At 35.8% G+C, this 20567-nt stretch overlaps 1 pseudogene; it reads right to left on the reverse strand.

Annotated features, from left to right (window-relative positions):
• Positions 1-66: 66 nt before the first annotated feature.
• LOC129903276 (trimethyltridecatetraene synthase-like) lies at positions 67-17173 on the reverse strand (annotated as a pseudogene).
• Between the last annotated feature and the right edge of the window lie 3394 nt (positions 17174-20567).

The raw sequence follows: 20567 nt of genomic DNA on the forward strand, positions 1-20567 counted from the left end.
GCACTAGATTTCTATAGAATGAAGCAAAAAGTGTAGTGTTGCTTAATCAAAAAGAACTATTTTATTTTAACTTAATGTTAGCATACGACTTAAATTGATAAGACCACAACAAAGTACTAATCCTAATAAAGATGGAGAGGAAGTCTTGGTTCCATAATCACAGATATAGGCTTATTTGGGTGTGTAGTCAATCCATAAATTTCTTCCATGCTTATATCTTCTGGCTTCATATCTCCTGCTAATTTCCAATTAAATCCATGCAACAAGTTAGCCATTGTAGTTTGTGCAACCTTCATACCAAGGTTATACCCCGGACACCTCTTCCTTCCGGAACCAAATGGCAATAATGTGAAACTTTGCCCTTTAATGTCTATGTTATTTTCTATGAATCTTTCTAGAATGAACTCTTCTGGCCTATCCCAATACTTTGAATTTCTTCCTAAGGACCATGCATTTACATAAATAGTTTTCCCTTTCGGTATGTCATAACCAGTTGCAAAAAAAAGACAGAAAAGGTAGGAAAAGTAAAAATTAGGTGGGCAGCACCTTTTGAAAACGCGTTAGGTGGGCAACACCTTTTGACAGCACCCTTTTACACGTTTTAGTTAAAACAAGAAAACGCATAAATATATTTTACGCGTTTTTCATCCTCCTATAAATAGAGGTCCACTTGCCCTCATTTGAATCATCCCAGAAAAAGAGAGTAAGAATACAAAGAGAGTTATACACCAAGATAAATTTTATAGTCTTGAGTATCCTCTTTAGTAGTTGTTCCTTTTACAAGATAGAAGTGTTAATTATTGTTTTTCTCCTTGTATTTGATAGCAGTGTACTCCATATTTTAATAGTGAGATCTTTCTATCCCGTGGTTTTTCCCCTTTATCAGTTAGAGGGGTTTCCACATAAAATTCTCGTGTCCAATTTTTATTATTTTCATCATATCAAACTTTAGTTGTGGTACTTCCTCCTTCCAACAGTGGTATCAGAGTCCTCAATTATTCTTTCTATTTTATACGAATATACTATTTGTGAATAATAAATTTTCGTGAATAGTAAAATTCGGTGAAAAGTACTATTCACGTGAATAGTAATTTTGGTGACGGTACAGTTTGTCATGATTATTGGCAAAAATATTCAGAAACAATCTAGAAGGGTGTGAAGCAAATAACAATATCGAGTACAACAAAGTTTGAAGTTAAAAAATTCAATGGGACTAATTTCTCATTGTGGAAAATAAAAATAAAAGCGATATTGAGAAAGAACAATTGCTTAGCTTCAATTGAAGGCAAGCCCATAGATTTTACTGATGACAACAAGTGGAATGACATAGATAGCAACACAGTTGCTGATCTACACTTGGCACTAGCTGATCAAGTATTGTCTAGTGTGGTGGAAAAGCGGACGACGAAGGAAATATGGGATACTTTTACGGGGTTGTATGAGGCCAAGTCTTTGCATAATAAAATCTTCTTAAAAAGAAGATTATATACTCTTCGAATGGCAGAGTTCATGTCAGTTACTGAACACATCAATACTTTGAATACTCTGTTTTCTCAATTTACAATAATGGGTTGCAAAATAGAGAGGACTGGACGTGTGGAGCTTTTATTTCAAAGTCTGTCTGATTCATATGATCAACTCATCATCAACCTAACGAACAATACAGACAATCTAGTTTTCAATGAAATTGCAGCTGCTGTCTTGGAAGAAGAAAATCAGCACAAAAACAAAGAGGATAGAAGTTCACAGCAAGCTGAAGCTTTGATGATAGTAAGAGTAAGACCAATGGAACGTGGCCCCAATGGGAGTCACAATCATGACAGATCTCAATCAAAAAGTAAGAAAAATATCAAGTGCTACAACTGTGGCAAGAAAGGGCACTTCAAGAAAGATTGTCGGTTCAAGAAGAAGAGTGAACACCTTGAGCCATCAAATGCTCAATGGAATGTTGCATGTACCTCGAAGATGTTTGGATCATGGACACAAGAGCAACATGGCACATGACTTCTAGGAGAGAATGGTTCCATCAATATAATCCTATCTCAGGAGGGTCTATGTTCATGGGAAACGATCAAGCTTTGGATGTTATTGATATTGGTTCCATCAAAATAAAGATGTATGATGGCACGGTACGTATTATTCCGAAAGTACGATATGTAAAAGACTTAAAGAAGAATCTATTGTCTTTAGAACAACTAGATGATAATAGATGTTCAATAAGACTCATGGTGGAGTCATGAAAATATCCAAAGGAGCGCTTGTAGTGATGAAAGTGGAAAAATTTGCTGCAAACCTATATGTGCTTAAACACACCAAAAAGGAGAAGCATCAACCGCGTCAGCAAGTTTATTTGAAGAATCAACGATGATATGGCATCGTAAACTTAGCCATATATCGGAATGAGGTTTGAAGATTCTTGTTGAGCAAAAACTTCTTTCAGCACTCAAAAAGGTTACACTACCTTTTTGTGAGCATTGTGTTACCAGTAAGCAAAATAGACTAAAGTTCAGTAGTTTGCCTGCTAAAAGTAAGGAAATACTAGATCTGGTCCACTCTGATGTCTGGAAAGCACCGGTGAAGTCCTTAGGAGGAGCGAAATATTTTGTGTCATTCATCGATAATTACTCCTGGAGAAGTTGGGTGTATCCAATCAAGAGAAAGGCAGATGTTTTTTTAGTTTTCAAAGAATTCAAAGCGTGAGTGGAACTTGAATCTGAGAAAAAGATCAAGTGTTTGAGGGTACATAATGGAGGAGAATACACTGGTGATGAATTTAATAACTTCTATAAATAAGAAGGTATTAAACGGCAGTTCATGGTGACATATACTCCACAAATAAATAGAGTAGCAGAGCGGATGAGCAAAACCTTGTTGGAATAGATAAGAGCTATGTTGGCAACTGCAAGGTTGGAAAAACCATTCTGGGCAGAAGCAGTCAAAACCGCCTGTTATGTGATCAATCGGTCACCATCAATCGGAATTGATTTGAAAACGCCAATGAAGATATAGACAGGAAAACCAGCTGATTATTCTCGCTTACATATATTCGGAAGTTCTGCTTATGTTATGTACAACACTAAAGAAAAACCAAAGTTGGATATGAAATCCAGGGAATGCATTTTCTTAGGGTATGCTGATGGAGTCAAGGGGTATCGCTTGTGGGATCCCACAACCCGCAAGGTGGTAATCAACAGGAATATTGTATTTGTTGAAAATAAGATACAAGCAAAAGAAGGTAGCACTTCAAAAGAAAAATTAGAGACTACTACAGTTGAAGCTGAAGAAACAAAAGAAGTTCTAGTTTCTTCTGAAGCAGCACCAGAGCACAAAGAACAAGATCAAGCTGAGATCAAAACTCCAGAAGTTCGATGATCAACTAGAGAGAGAAAAGAACCAGCTTGGCACTCAGATTATTCTATGGAGAGTAATATTGCATACTGTCTATTAACAGAGAATGGAGAGCCTTCAACTTTTCACGAGGCTATGAAAGGCCAAGAATTATCTCTATGGATGGCAACAATGCAAGAAGAAATTGAAGCTCTTCATAAAAATAAAACATGAGATCTTGTTCAATTACCACAAGGAAGGAAGGCCATTGGAAACAAATGGGTCTACAAGATCAAACGCAATGGTAATGATCAAGTGGAGAAGTATCATGCAAGATTGGTGGTGAAAGGATTCGCTCAGAAAGAAGGTATAGACTTCAATAAGATATTTTCTCCGGTGGTTCGACTCACAACAATTCGAGTGGTCCTGACAATGTGTGCTATATTTGACTTGTACTTAGAGCAGTTAGATGTCAAAACTGCATTTCTTTATGGAGAGCTTGAAGAAGAAATTTATATGCTCCAACCAGAAGTTTTTGAAGAACAGGAAAAAGAGAACATGGTTTACAAGTTGAACAAATCTCTATATGGTCTCAAACAGGTGCCGAGATGTTGGTTTAAGAGATTTGATTCCTTCATTATAAGCCTTGGATACAATAAACATAGTTCAGATCCTTGTGTTTATTACAAGAGATTTGGTGATGATGATTTTGTTATTTTGCTATTGTATGTTGATGACATGTTGGTAGTAGGCCCCAACAAAGATTGTCTTATAAATTTAAAGGCATAGTTGGCTAGGGAGTTTGAAATGAAGGACTTAGGACCAGCAAATAAGATTCTAGGGATGTAAATTCACCGAGACAGAAATAATAGAAAGATTTGGCTTTCTCAAAAGAACTACTTCAAGAAAATCTTGAGACGCTTCAAGATGCAAGATCGTAAGTCAATTTCTACCCCACTTTCTATTAATTTCAAATTATCCTCAAGTATGAGTCCTAGCAATAAAGCAGAGAGGATGGAAATGTTTCGAGTACCGTATGCATCAGCAGTGAAAAGTCTAATGTTTGCTATGGTATGTACAAGACTTGACATTGCACAAGCAGTGGGAGTGATCAGTCGATACATGGCTAATCCTGCTAGAGAGCATTGGAATACTGTTAAGAGGATCCTGAGATACATCAAGGGTACTTCAAATGTTGCAATGTGTTATGGAGGATCAGACTTTACTGTTAAAGGTTATGTTGATTCAGATTATGCAAGTGACCTTGATAAAAGTAAGTCCACCACAGGTTATGTGTTTACTCTTGCTGGAGGAGTTGTAAGCTGGGTTTCAAAACTGTAATCTATCGTGGCTATATCTATGATGGAAACAGAATATGTAGCAGCTACACAAGCTAGCAAAGAGGCAATATGGATGCAGATGTTACTGGAGGAGCTTGGGCACAAACAAGAGAAGGTTGCTTTGTTTTGTGACAGTCAGAACGCTTTGCATCTTGCAAAGAATCCAGCATTTCATTCAAGGACAAAGCACATATGAGTTCATTATCACTTTGTTCGTGAGAAAGTGAAAGAAGGCAGTATGGATATTCAGAAAATTCATATTGATGACACCCAACTTCTTCTAGAGTAATTGTCTATAAATGACATGAAATATTTTTCTCCTCCTAGGGACTCCACCGGTGCTTGTCAGATATTAAAGTGGACCAGATCTAATATTTCCTTGCTTTTAATAGAGGAACTGCTAAACTTTAGTCTATGTTGCTTACCGGTAACACAATGCTCATAAAAGGGTAGCAAAATCTTTTTGAGCCTTGGAAGAAGGTTTTGCTCAATAAGAATCTTCAAACCTCATTCCGACATATGGGCAAGTTTACGATGCCACATCATCGTTGATTCTTCAAATGAACTTGCTGATGTGGTTGATGCTTCTCCTTCTTGGTGTGTTTCACCTTTAAGCACATATAGATTTGCAACAAGTTTTTCTGCTTTTATTACTACAAACGCTCATTTTAATATTTTCATGACTCCACTATGAGTCTTATATGAACATCCATTATCATCTAATTGTCCCAAAGACAATAGATTTTTCCTCAAGTCTTTTACATGTCGTACCTCTTGGATGGTGCGTACCAAAGCATGATTGTCTCCTATTGTCATGACCCGAGCCTAGGGCCTAGATGCGACACGACGAATGAGACACTCGAAGGTACCTCACTCGAGCCTCCTAGCATTCATTAAGCATTTCATTAGTAATGATAAATAATAATAAGCAGAAATAAAAATATTTATCCATTTATGTCCAAACATACCTCTACTAATAGACTTGGCGGGGGCTAAGACATGTCCCTAGCTCACCCTCAATATAAGTGTCACGAAATGCTTTAAATAAAGTCTTACTATTCTACATAACCAAAGCTTAGAATAAAAGGGATGTTGTTCCCGAAACATGGGAACTCACCACTAGCAAATCTTCAACTAATACGAGTTAGCCACGTGGAGGAGATCGAGGAGCGGCGTCGGTTCCTACATGGTGATATCATGTAGGCAAAAGTATGCGTTAGTACTTTGAATGTACTAAGTATATGAGTATACTATGAAATGAAGAACATAAGAGGGACATGAGAAATCAATATGCATGAGTGAATGCATGCATTGAACATCATCATAGGAAACCTTAAAATATTTTTTTTTTGTGGGGAAGTGACCATAACCGACATTTAAGACCATGCGAGCTATTACATGGAATCCAACATAACCCCCTATATTGGCACGGAGAGTCTACTTGCCGGGTAGAACTCCATTCAATTTACATTTATTTATTTAACATTTGGTGGCTACAAGGGCCTAGCCGACAAGGGCTCCTATGGTGGCACATAGTTAATGCAACATGAGACTTTACTTAAGGACCCCTTAGGTCGAGTCCCCATCTACATGCTACATTCGATGCTAGGTCAAATCCCACGGAATAACATTTATATATATATATATATATATATATATATATATATATATATATATCATAATAACATAAGCATTGTATAACTTTAGACATCAAATTATTTCCGGTGGAATAGCTCATTAAACATACCATTTGATTCAACTATGTGAGAATTATCCCTTCACGTTGAATCCCTTCTTTCGCTAAAAGCCCTTTCATTATCATTCAATCATTTCTCAAGACTCCCTTAATCATGGGCATTTGCTTCATAAACTTCCAATTCAACTCCATTTCACTTTACTTTAATCATGAGGAAAACTAGGTGGAATTTCTTCATTAAACCTTTAAATGTATTTTGAAGAATTATTGCAAGCAAGAGAATGATGAAATACATCAATTTAAAATATCTCAAAATAATCCACCATTCATATTTAAAACCCTCCTTCAAGCCTTCATAGAGGCACATTAGTAAATCATTCAATTCATGCAATTGAGAGTCAAAATACATCAATATAGGTAAATAAACTCAAATTACGCCATAATCTATGCATTTAAAATCACTTAATAAAAACCCATGAAGATTCACCCTTAAAATTTCAATATAAATTTTGAAAGAAACTTTTGGACTCCATGGGTAGAAGGACCCATGAATGGAAGCTCACATACCTTGAGGAATCAACTCTTTAATGAAAAACTTGAAAATGAATGGAGGCTTGATCTTATTGGAGATGGAGGAAGAAGGCTTGAGAGTACTTGGGAGGTTAGGGCTTTTGTTCTTAGAGTGTGAGTGAGAGTAAATGAGGAAAGGAGGCTTAGGAGTCTCTTACTAGGTGAATTTTCCTCTCAAAACGACCTCACTTTGGGTAACACACAAGGAAAGGCCGAAATGCCCCTAAAAAATATGGAAAATGGGCTAAGACCCTGCTGGCGCTATAGTGGCGCATCGCGCCACTGCAGCGCCAAGCAAAAATAGGTTTAAAAACCCTGCAACCTAATAGTGGCGCATCGCGCCATAGACCAAACTACTGAGGCTGTTTTCTGGTGCTATAGTGGCGCGTCGCGCCACTGGAGCGCCAGGTCTAAAAATCCTGCAGTGGTCGCCCAGGCCTGAAATCCCTACAGTACTAGTATGTAATAAAATGGTCATAACTTTTGACTCCAAACTCCAAAAATTGCAATCTTGGTGGCGTTGGAAAGAAGACTCAAAGACCTTTAATTTGGTAGGTCGTGGTCCACCCAGATCATTATATTCCAGGAGATATGGTCGTTTGAAATTGACCCTTACAAGAACTTATTCCGAAAACTTAGTCGATGGGAATTCTTTGGACTTGGCTTGGTGTTAGAAATCTCTTATGACCCCTAAACACATCCAACACACTTCAATTACTTAGAAATTGATCCTAACTCATATATGAAATTAGAAGTCATTGGGTTCAAGCCTATACACCTATGAAGGATGGTTCGGGTCTTGACATGAAAGTTTTCAAGGCGTTACACCCATGAAAACAGACCCTTCTAATATAGAATTATATTGATAAAACCATTTTCTCTGGAAAGTCATGTGCCATGTTGCTTCTGTGTCCATGATCCAGACATTAGTGAAATATTTTATGCCTTCATTATTTGATATTGCTTCACTACATAAAATATCGCCATCATCTGAGGTACTTGCAATATTCCTTTGAGTATTTGATGACTCAAGGTGTTCACTCTTCTTTTTGAACCTATAATCTTTCTTGAAGTGCCCTTTCTTGCCACAGTTGTAACACTTGATATTCTTCTTACTTCTTGATTGAGATCTACCATGATTGTGACTCCTACTGGGGCCACATTCCGTTGGTCTTCCTCTTACCATCATCAAAGTTATAGCTTGCTGCAAACTTGCTTGTCTTTCTTTTTTATTTTTACGCTGATTTTCTTTTTCTAAGATAGCGGCTGCAATTTCATTGAAAATTAGACTATCTGTATTATTTGTCAGGTTGATGATGAGTTGATCATGTGAGTCAGGTAGACTTTAAAGTAAAAGCTCCGTACGTTCAGTCCCCTCTATTTTGCAACCCATTATTGTAAGTTGTGAAAACAGAGTATTCAAAGTATTGATGTGTTCAGTAACCGTCATAGACTCTACTATTCGAAGAGTATACAATCTTCCTTTTAAGAAGATTTTATTATGCAAAGACTTAGCCTCATACAATCCTGTAAGAGTATCTCATATTTTTTCGTCTTCTATTTTTCAGCCATACTAGAAAACATTTGATCAGCTAGTGCCAAGTGTAGATCAACAACTGCGTTGTTGTCTATGTCGTTTCACTTGCTGTCATCAGTAAAGTCTATGGGTCTGCCTTCAATTGCAGCTAAGCAATTGTTTTTTTTCAATATCACTCTTATTTTTATTTTTCACAATGAGAAATTAGTCACATTGAATTTTTCAACGTCAAATTTTGTTGTACTCGATATTGTTATTTTCTTCACATCCTTCTAGATTATTTCTGGATATTTTTGCGAACAATTGTGACAAACTGTACCATCACCAAAATTTACTATTCACGTAAATAGTACTTTTCACCAAATTTTACTATTCATGAAAATTTACTATTCACAGATAGTATATTCGTATAAAATAGACAGAATAACTGAGGGATCTGATACCACTGTTGAGGGAAGGAAGCACTTGATATGATAATAAATAATAAAAATAAATTAGAAATGAGAATTTTACGTAGAAACCCCACAAATAGATAGAGGGGAAAAACTTTCCCACAAGGTACAAGGATCTTACTATGATAATATGAGAGTGCACTACTCTCAAATACAAGGAGAAAACAATAATTAGTATTTCTCTCTTGTAAAATAAACAACTCACTAAAAAAGACACTCAAGACTACAATATTTATCTTGGTGTATAACTGTAACACCCCTGATTTTTTTTTTTGCAAAGACTCGAATATTTCTTCATGTGTGTGTAGACTCGAACCGAAGGACTTGTAATTTTATATATGAGTTAGGATCAATTCCTAAGTATTTGAAGTGTATTAGATGTGTTTTGGTGTCATAAGGAATCTCTAACACCAAGTCGAGTCCAAAGAGCTCCAATAGATTAAGTTTTCGGATGAGTTAGTATTAAGGTCAACTCAAATGATCATATCTCCTAGAATATAATGAACTGGGTGGCCATGACCTATCAAATTAAAGGTCTTTGAGTCTTCTTTCCAATACCACCAGGATTGTATTTTTTGGAGTTCGAAGTCAAAAGTTATGACTATTCTACCGCAGACTATCACTGCAGAAATTTCAGACAAACTAGCTGTCACACCCCGATCTCAACAGGATGTGATGGGCACCCGACCCCGTGCTCAGAGCCGAGCGAACCCGCTGCTTCATAGTACATACTTAATCTCTTAGACTTTTACATCAATAAGAAATAAAAAAAACATAGCTAAGCTTTCCCAATCTATCATCCCATAAAACTCGTGACATATGACATAATAACATATCGGTTGGTGACGCCGCTTACAAAGATGACACTCTATACCCACAACTCTGTCTGCAAAGTCTCTAACTTCGAATGAAACATCATAGCGCATATACTCTGACTCGGCAACACTCCAAGAACAAGTGGAGTTGCTAACCCCGCTGGAATATCTTCTATAGTAACTTCTACTTGTCTGGGTGTACCTGCGTGGCACGAAACGCAGCCCCCAAAGAAAAGGGGGTCAGTACGAGTAATGTACCGAGTATGTAAGGCATGAAAATCAGCATAATAAAGAACATAAGGTATGAACAACCATATCGTAGAATCATAGACATATAGTGAGTTAAGAGAGTAACCTGTACATATGAGTGCCCTTTTAGGCCAGATGCCATGCATGCTTGTCTTATCATAAAAAACATTTCTTGTTCATATTCATAGAAAATAGAAGTCATATCACCGAACAATGTCGGCGTGCCCACATATGTCCCGCGTCCGGGCATCCCGCGTCCAGGATGAAAATTACTCCAACTGATCAGGTGGGAATGCGTCTATAGCGCCACATATACACCTCCCCATATCCCACATATACATATACATATACATATAGACAGCATGCAGGAGAGCTCAACGAAAGTCATGTATCTATCGGAGTGACGGAAGGTCGGTAACCTCCGATTATATTATGAATTAATCACGGTCGCTTTGTCTCACCTTGAAGGAACAATTATTATAGGATGAGACTATCAACGAAAGATAATATTAAGAGAACGTAGAATAAGGTCACAATCTCATAAGACGCCAAATCGTATACATATCCACATAGGACCAATTTTCAAGACTCGTAGAAAAATTGGAATGAGCTATGATTCAAAATCAAGATAAGAGTCATGTCAAGTACCTTTCGAAAATTTCCATGGATTATATCCAAATAAACTTTTGGAATCATATACACATATCTAAGCACGAGAAAATATCCTTTGGAAACTCAAGAAAATTGGCCATCCTAGTGGCTCTACGAATAAGACTTCCTTGAAATTGTACAAAATGACATATACTTGTTTCATAAAAACCATGCCCAAAAGAAAGAGTAGCTCTATATACTTATGTCAAAACATGTCAAGAGAAAGAAGAGTAAACATTACATACATGAAGCCGTTCTTATCATAGCCATCATAGACATATTCTCATCCTCAACATCATCAATGTCGTTGTAAAACATATCCATCGTCGTTGTCATAAAAGCTTGTAATACTGTAAACCTTTGTTTTGGGAGACTAGACATTTTGGAAAACATTGACGGGTTATAAGAAAAGTAGTCATTTCCTTGGGACCATTGACACCTAGCTTTTGAAAACAAAGAATATATGGAAGCACTTATGAAATCATAACATCGGAATCATGTCTTGAAAAAGAAGGGTAAGCCTTACATACTTATGCCAAAGACATGCCAAAAGAAGGAACAGTTAACTTTACATACCTATGACAAAGACATGCCAAAAGAAAGAAAGGTTCGCTTTACATACCTGTGTCGTGCCTTACTAGCTACGCTTATGTCCAACTTCTTTTTCTACATTCAAGAGAGTTGACATAGTCATTAGATTCATCACCATATACTTGTCTCAATCCTTCAAACAAATTAATTTCCAATCTGCCGAAATTTCGGCAGCATCTCCCCTATAAATACACCATCCCCGAGATTTCAACTCGGCCACCATGTCAACAACCATATCAACAACAACAACCAGCAGTATATATACAATCAAATCACCTCAACTTTAGACAACACAAGCTCCAAACAACTAGCATAAACTACGATACCAAAATAGAGTTTTTAACCTTTATTTCGTAAAATCTTTAACCATACCAAACGGGGGGTCGTGTGGCTGCAACCAGCAGCAACCACACCCTTTTTAAAACACTTTAAACGCCTGCAACATATAACCCAACCAGCTGCACCCGCAGCGCCTCAACGACAACACACTACGCGACTTCGATTTAGCTACTACGACTTTTATTTAGTAGTTTCTAACATCAAGCCTCCTTATACATTTTCCCTGCTTCCAGCCAGATTTAGGACACGTAATACACCTCATAACAACATCATAAACTCCAACTTTAAAGGAGAGACTTTACCTTTACCGAAACTCTCCAAAACTTGCCTCGGAAGCTCTCCTAGCGCGGCTAAAACTTTGGGGCTGTTTGGTAACGTTTTTGGGATGCTACAAACCATACATTTACGTTACCAATACCTTCATAACATCTTGGTACACCTTAGATAATTAATTCACGAAGCAAAATCGGAGACTTACCTTTTTTTTTTCCTTTGGCCGAACCCATTCTTCCTCTAGCTTCAAGTTTCTTCTCTTCCTTTCTCTCTAGAACTCTCTTGAATCCTCTTGTTGATAAAGGAAACTTAATGGATAAATATGACTTCAAAGTCATCAACATATATATATATATATATATAGACTTGGGCCTTTTTCCTTGTGTTGGGCCTCTCTTATTATTTTGATTTCTTTCCAAGCCCAATCCCTTGGCCCATATGTTTTCATAAACTACATTTTGTGAACTTCCAACTTATATATATATATATATATATATATATATTTATTTATTTTTCCTTATTCTCTTTTTTTTTTCAATACTTCCATCTCCAAAATTCCATAACCAACTTATGTATCAAACAAGACCAAAACGTACCATTATCCTTCACTTGTTACAATTATTCCAAATGTCCAAATGTACAAAAATATGGGTTGTAACACTAGCCTCAGTAGTTTGGGTGCGCGACAACAGGGGTTTTAACCCGTTTTCTAGATTTTCTTTGATGAAGGGCATTTCGAACTTTTCCCCACCCATCCCAAATATAACCCTAGCCATTTTGGGATAAAAAAATCAGTTCTTCATCACACCAAAGAGGGTTTTCTCCTCATTTTAGGCATGGAAGACTTGGAGAGAAGAAATTAGAGAAGAAGAAGAAGAGTTAGATTTTAAGCCATTCCTTCAAGTCTTGATTTCCTTCAATTTCCAAGTATGTAAGGCTAACCTAAAATATGGATTGAGTTCTTCCATATGCCCATAGATGTGTTGGATAGAAGTTCTGAAAGATTTGAACCTTTTATGAAGATTTTTCTTGAAATTTCCTAAACTATAGAATATTACTAAAATGTGTTAATGATGTTCTTGAGTTGACTTTGTTGAGAGTATGGATTCATGTATTCATTTACATGAACCCAAGATGAGATTTCTTTTTGGTTATAATTTGTCTTGAGGATGAGATTGATGGTTTTTATGTATAATAAAAACAATATTATTTTTCATAGTAAAATAAGGTATTCTTTTACATGAGTTTGATGAAATTGATTTTTAGTTATATGGAAATTTTGGGATAGTTATGAATGTGAAGGGCATAAAAAGAAATGAAACCTTGGTAGAGTTAGAATGTCCTTTTGTCTCTATGAATTGAACATAGAATTAAATAAGGATTTTGGAGTAAATGTTTGATGATGATGTGATGATGATGTTTGATAATGATGTGAATGATAATATTTGATGATGATGTGATGATGATGTTTGATGATGATGTGAATGATGATATGTGACGATGATGTGAATGAAGAGGTTATGTTGATGATGTTGTTGTGTGATGAAGTGGATTAGAGTCTAATGTGATTATGTGATATGTGATTTGCATAATTTGATTTGATTGGAGTCTTATGAACATTTTGAAAATAAATAATTTTTTGAGAACGAGTTTTAAATAAATAATTTGTGAACATTGTTGCATAAACAATTTATACACTATTTTTTTGAGTTTAAAGAATGATTATTTTCATCTATGATTTAAAAAGAGTTTAAGCATGAGTTGAGTTTGAGAAGTCTTTTAATTATTTTTGAACATGAGCATTTTGAGTATAAATGAGTTGAGAATTTTTACTTTAAAATGTCAATTTTTGAGATTGAATTGAGATTGTATAAATTTTAAAGAGAAGAGTTTGATGATTTGAGATGAGTCGATTTGAAAGAAGGTCCAATGAGGCCAGATTTGATTTGAGTTTTGAAAAGAGTCCAATGAGATTAAATGAGTTGATTTGAAAGAGTCCAATAAGACTAAATGAGTATTTTGAGTATTTTACTCACTTGATAGATTGAGTATATTGAGTCTTGGAAGGAGTATCGAGCACCGAATTGGGTAAGAGTATAGTCCATACTCGAACCAATAAAATACGTCGCCAAACGATGAGAGGATTGAACCGTTAAAGTCGGATGCTTCCTAAATTACTGTCCTGACATGATAGGACTTGGTTGGATTGGATCCATGATTGGCTGATTCGTTCATACCTTGGCAAAGTATGAACGGACGTGGCAACAACGTCAGCTTGTTGTACTATCACTCGCTCATATGATAATAGTTATCGGTTAGAGAAACTCCCAATTGAATGGATTGTGCTTGATATAATTGGTTTGATTGTGATTGTAGATGATTGAGTTGAATTGTAAAACATTGCATAATTTAATTTGCATATTTATTGAGTTAAGTCCTTTGAGTTGATTATTGAGTTGATTGCATATGATCGGATTGGGTTAGATGAATTGTGATTGGATTGTGTATAATTGGATCGGATTAGACGATATGGATTGGATTGGATTAGACGATATATGATTGGATTGGATTGGATGAATTGTGATTGGATTGAATAGAATGGTATGTGATTAGATTGGATTTGATTGTTGAGTTGATTGTATATGATCGGATTGGGTTAGGTGAATTGTGATTAGATTGGATTGGTTCGGATTGTACATGATTGGAAGGGATCGAATTGTAAATGATTTGATTAAACTGTATTATACATGATTGGATTGGATTGTATGGTATATGATTGGTCTTTGTCTAAAATGTATTTTTACTTTAGACTTATGACACTTTGATTGAGTCTCTCTTATCTTTTGATTTGAGATATTTGAACCAACATTATTCTACCTTGAGGTATGTTTCATTTTGCTATATTACATACTCGTACATTCCATGTACTGACGTCCATTTGGACCTGCATCATTTTATGATGTAGAGACAGGTTTAAGAGATCGTCAATAGGAGCATCATTGGGGATCTATTCGCATTCAGTGTATTGGTGAGTCCTCCCCTATATTCGGAGGACACCGCTTATGTATTCTTGCGTCGAGTTAGCCCTTTTCATTTTGATTTGAGGTAGCCATGAACATGTCATTGGCATCAATTAGATAGTAGTGATAGAGGCTTCATAGACTAGATAGTGATGGGTCGAGTGAGTACTTTCTTTCTTTGAAATATTCTTGTCAGACTATTTTAATGACAAAGATTGAAGTTTGATTTGTTGGCCCATGACCTTTCTTTCTTGAGTTAGATTGTTGATTTGGGATTTGCCCACCAAATATTCTCTTTATTTTAAGTCTTCCACTGATTGAATGAATGAACGAATGTGTGATCAGGCTATGTGGTTCGCTTGGGAGGTAGAAATGGTTCCTCAGTGTCGGTCACGTCTAGGGTACCCTCTCGGGGCGTGACAATAACTCTCTTTGTGTTCTTACTCTTTTGGATTGTATTTTTTTGTGGGATAATCTAAATGAGGGAAAGAAATCCTCTATTTATAGAAAACTAGAAACGCATCAAATTCACGTATTGCACCTCCCTTTTTGACTATGCGTTCAAAACACATTTTGTTCCCTTTTTGACTACGCGTTCAAAACACATTTTGTTCCCTTTTTGACTATGTGTTCAAAATGCGTTTTTTTCCCTTTTTGATTACGCGTTCAAAACACGTTTTGTAATATTTGACTATCTTGCACCATAATCATAGATATCGGGTTATTTGGGTGTGTAGTCAATCTATAAATCTCTTCCATGCTTATATCTTCTAGCTTCGTATCTCCTGCTAATTTCCAATTAAATCCATGCAACAAGTTAGCCATTGTTGTTCGAACAACCTTCATACCAAGGCTATATCCCGGGCACCTCCTCCTTCCGGAACCAAATGGCAACAATGTGAAATTTTGCCCTTTCATGTCGGTGTTATTTTCTATGAATCTTTCTGGAATGAACTCTTCTGGCTTATCCCAATACTTTGGATTTCTTCCTAGAGACCATGCGTTTACATAAACAGTTGTTCCTTTAGCTATATCATAACCAGAAACATTATAATCCTCAATAGAGTAATGGGGAAGAAGCAATGTGCACAAAGGGTGAAGTCTAAATGTCTCTTTGATTATGACATCTATATAAGGTAGCTGAGGGAAGTCATCTTCTTCTACCCATCGTTCTTTTCCAATGGCTTTGTCAAGTTCTTGGTGTGCCTTATCGATGATGTTTGGTCTCCTCAAAAGTTCTTGAAATGCCCATTCTACTGTTGCTTCTGATGTATCTGTTGCACCAGCTAGCAAATTCTGACATTGATATATAGCAAAAAATACCAAGTATCAACAACAAATTAAGAGAATGGTCTATCTATCTTATTATCATAAAATGTTATTCTGTATATAGAGAAAATAAGTAAAAACTTAGATGTATTAATCCCATCATGGTATCTGTAGTAAGCTTAACTTCAAGATTAGGGTCATCATCAAGGTGCAACATAGCATCAACCATATCCTTTGGAATATAGTCTTTCTCAGTTTGCCTCTTTGCCTTGTGATCTTCAAGTACATATTTATAAAATTCTGTCATATTTTTTCCTAACGCCTTCATTCTCTTTACATATCCTTGCAAGTCGAACCAACTAAGCCAGGGTATCCAATCCCCAAGATTAATCACCCCACCAAGAAGAAACTACTCATCCAACATCCCTTGCAATATTTCAAGTGTTACTATTGAAGCATCTGAGTTTGACTGATAATGATGATCACTACAATACTTGTCACTCATAACCAACCTACTTATAGTACGAAGAGTAAATCGAGGTAAATGGTCTTTAAGAAAAATTGGTTTTCCTGAGTGAGGAAAAAGACGAGAAATCAAAGTTTGTCTTTCCTCAATACGAATATACTCTAATGAATCAAGCCTCCTGGGATTAAATAGCTCGGTTAGGTATATTTTTCTAGCTTGACGCCAGTGTGAACCATAAGGTGCCCATGTCATGTCTGAGTAGTTGAAACTAGTGTACTTACCAGCTGCTAATGCAGGGCGAGAAGCAAAAATAGTATCATGTATTTTCAAATTTCTAGAGATGATGCTATTAAAACAGGTTTGGAACCGAACTTTAGGAGCATTAAATCTCCATATTTTTGTGAAATATGGTGCAAAGACTCATGTGGGTGTGAACCAAGGAGGTTCAAATTGCCAATAATTGGCAATGGCCTTGGTCCTGGTGGTAGTTTCCTTTTGGGAGGGTTGAATATTTTTGAGAGAAAAGCTAATACTAGTATCCATGCACCAAACTCTATGAAAATCCAAAAGATCTCCATCTTTGATAATGGATAATAATTCAAGAAAGCTTGAGAAATATTTATAGGGAAACTTGTTAGTATTTAATACTCTCGGTCCATATTAAGAGGTATTTTATCTTTTTATTTTTATTGGTCTTTCACATGATCAATAATGTATTGCATGCAGTAATTGTTTTCTTTCAAATTTACGCCCTGTAGTTAAGTGACTAAGAAACTATATATATAGGTATTATTTCATTAAATGTCAGTTAGTAAAAATAATTTTTACTATTTAAGAATAAGAACATTTTATTTTATTAAAAGGTGTGTTCAAGTTAAAAATATTGCTTTATATTGACCTAAGGGGTAAAAATTAAGACAAGAATGGCAGAAATAGAGTTTAAGCATCATTTTGAGAGAATATTCAATATTAAATTTAATTTCTATGCACCACCAATAATTGTTTCTTAATTTTTTTGAGAGAAAAATTCAGTAGTATTTTGGATAGATATTTTGTGCCGGAGAACTTCCTAATTTCGTCCTTCCATCATAGTTCCTTAGTTTCTTTTGAATTATCACGTTGTATTTTTTGAAAGTTAATTTGACCAACTTTCAAAACTAATTTAGATTACATTAATTCGTTATTTTGAAATAAAAATTTGAATATTTAAAAACTATACGAAAAATACTACAAGTTGCAATTTTTTTCATATCAATATGATAAAAATATATATCTTAAAATGTTAGTAAAAATTCATATTATTTGACTTTTAAAAAGGAAATAAGTGTTCATTACAATTAAGGAAATAATCAAAACGCTATATACCCAACCAGACTGTAACACCCCAAAAATTTCTACGCCAAGACCCGTAGCATTTTTCATGTACGTATAGGATCGTACTCGACGACTTTAAAAGGCATTCATGAGTTAGGATATTCGTAAGTAATTCAAGGGTATTATATGTGATTTAGGGTCATAAGGGATCCCTAAAACCAAGTCGAGTCAAAAGAATTAGTCTTGGCTAAGTTTCCGAATGAGTTCGTATAAGGGTCAACTTACAATGACCATATCTCTTTGCATATAACAAACTGGGTGGGTCTTCGAGTCTTCTTTCCAACGCCACCAAGATTGCAATTTTTGGAGTTCGGAGTCAAAAGTTATGACCATTTTACCACAAACTATCTCTGCAGAATTTCAGGCAAACTAGCCTCAGTAGTTTGGGTGCTGGCGCGTCGCGCCAGCTATAGCGCCAGCAGTATTTTTGCCTATTTTCCAGATTTTTTGATGAAGGGCAACTTGGGCATTTTCCCTAAATGTATATACACGAACTTGGGTATGTTTGGGAGTCATTTTTCAGCCTTTCACCTTTCTAAACAACCCTAAACTTCATCCTCTTCTCTCTCAAATAATCCCCTCCAATTTTTTTCTATCAAACTCAAGGATTCAAGGCTCCTCATTGAAGACCAAGAATTCTCCAAATCTTCTTCAAGTTCCTCCCTAAGGTATGTGGGTTTTCATCCATGGGTTCTTCCACCCATGGAGCCTAAATGTTTTCTCAACCTCATATATCAATTTTAAATGATGAAATCTCATGTTATTTTACATAATGATTCCAAATGCATAGATTATGGTATATTTAAGTTTATTTACTCCTATTGGTATATATATGTGTATTGACTCTTAATTTCAAGTGATGAGAAATTTTAGAAATTTTCATACTACGATTCCAAATGTATAGATTCATGAATATTTGAAGTTTATTACCTATATTGACTTATGTTGATTCTTATTTACATGAAATAGATGGTTTATCAAGGTACTTATATGAAGGCTTGAAAGTAGTTTTAAAGTGCATATGGTGGGTTATTTTTAAGATGTTTGATTTGATGCATTCATATCTCTCTCATGCATACATGTATTCTTTTAAATGTACTTGAAAGTTATATGAAATGAACCCACCTAGTCTTCTTTTGTTGAAATGAAGTTGGATTGAAAGTTTGACTCTAAATGAAAGTTTATGAAGCAAATGCCTATATTTAAGGGAGTCTTGTGAAATGATTGAATGATTGATTGATAAAAGGGCTTCTTAGCCAAATTAAGGTTTCAATGTGAAAGGACAATTCTCACATTGAATCAAATGAAATGTCTCTATAAAATGCTTGATTGATGAAAGGGCTTCTTAGCCAAAGTAAGGTTTCAATGTGAAAGGACAATTCTCACATTGAATCGAATGAAATGTTTAAGGTTATGATATGACATGTTTGACCTCCCCATAGGCCGTCAATGCTTTTGAATATTTTTCCAAAATGGAAGGTCCGACTAGCATGGTACCCGAAATGCCATCACTGACTGTAGACCTAATTTTCTTATAAATCAAGGTTCATTAGTAGAGAGGTAAATAGGGTGTGGTAGTCATGATGATATTATAAACCAAAGGTTTTAATGAGCTATTCCACCGATGATGATTTGATGTCTAAAGTTATACAATGCTTATGTTATTATGATATATATAAATGTTATTCCGTGGGATTTGACCTAGCACCGAATGTAGCATGTAGATGGGGACTCGACCTAAGGGGTCCTTAAGTAAAGCCTCATGTTGCATTAACTATGTGCCACCATAGGAGCCCTTGTCGGCTAGGCCTTTGTAGCCACCAAATGTTAAATAATTAAATGTAATCTGAATGGAGTTCTACCTGGCAAGTAGTCTCCCCGTGTCAACGTAGGGGCTTATGTTGGATTCCATGTAATAGCTCGCATGGTCTTAAATGTCGGTTATGGTCATTTCCCCATAAAAATAAATATTTAAGGTTTCCTATGATGATGTCTAATGCATGCATTCACTTATGCATATTGATTTCTCATGTCCCTCTTATGTTCTTCATTTCATAGCATACTCACATACTTAGTACATTCAAAGTACTAACGCATACTTTTGCCTACATGATATCACCATGTAGGAACCGACGTCGCTCCTCGATCTCCTCCACGTGGCTAACTCGTATTAGTTTGAAGATTTGCTTGTGGTGAGTTCCCATGTTTCGGGAACAACATCCTTTTATTCTAAGCTTTTGTTATGTAGAATATTAAGACTTTTATTAAAGCTTTTCGTGGCACTTATATTGAGGGTGAGCTAGGGACATGTCTTAGCCCCTGCCAAGTTTATTAGTAGAGGTATGTTTGGACATAAATGGATGAAATGTTTTTATTTCCGCTTATTATTGTTTACCATTACCAATGAAATGCTTAATGAATACTAAGAGGCTTGGGTGAGCGGGTACCTCATTCGCCGTGTCACCTCTAGGCCCTAGGCTTAGGTCGTGACACAGACCTAGGACCTGCTATGCCCGTAAAAGAAAAAAGTAAAGTTAACCAAGTAAAATAGGATATGTAGTGTCTATGATTTAGAATAAACTGCAAATATTCAAAATA

Source organism: Solanum dulcamara, chromosome 9 (genome assembly GCF_947179165.1).
Source record: "Solanum dulcamara chromosome 9, daSolDulc1.2, whole genome shotgun sequence".
In the NCBI taxonomy this organism is placed as follows: Eukaryota; Viridiplantae; Streptophyta; class Magnoliopsida; order Solanales; family Solanaceae; genus Solanum; species Solanum dulcamara.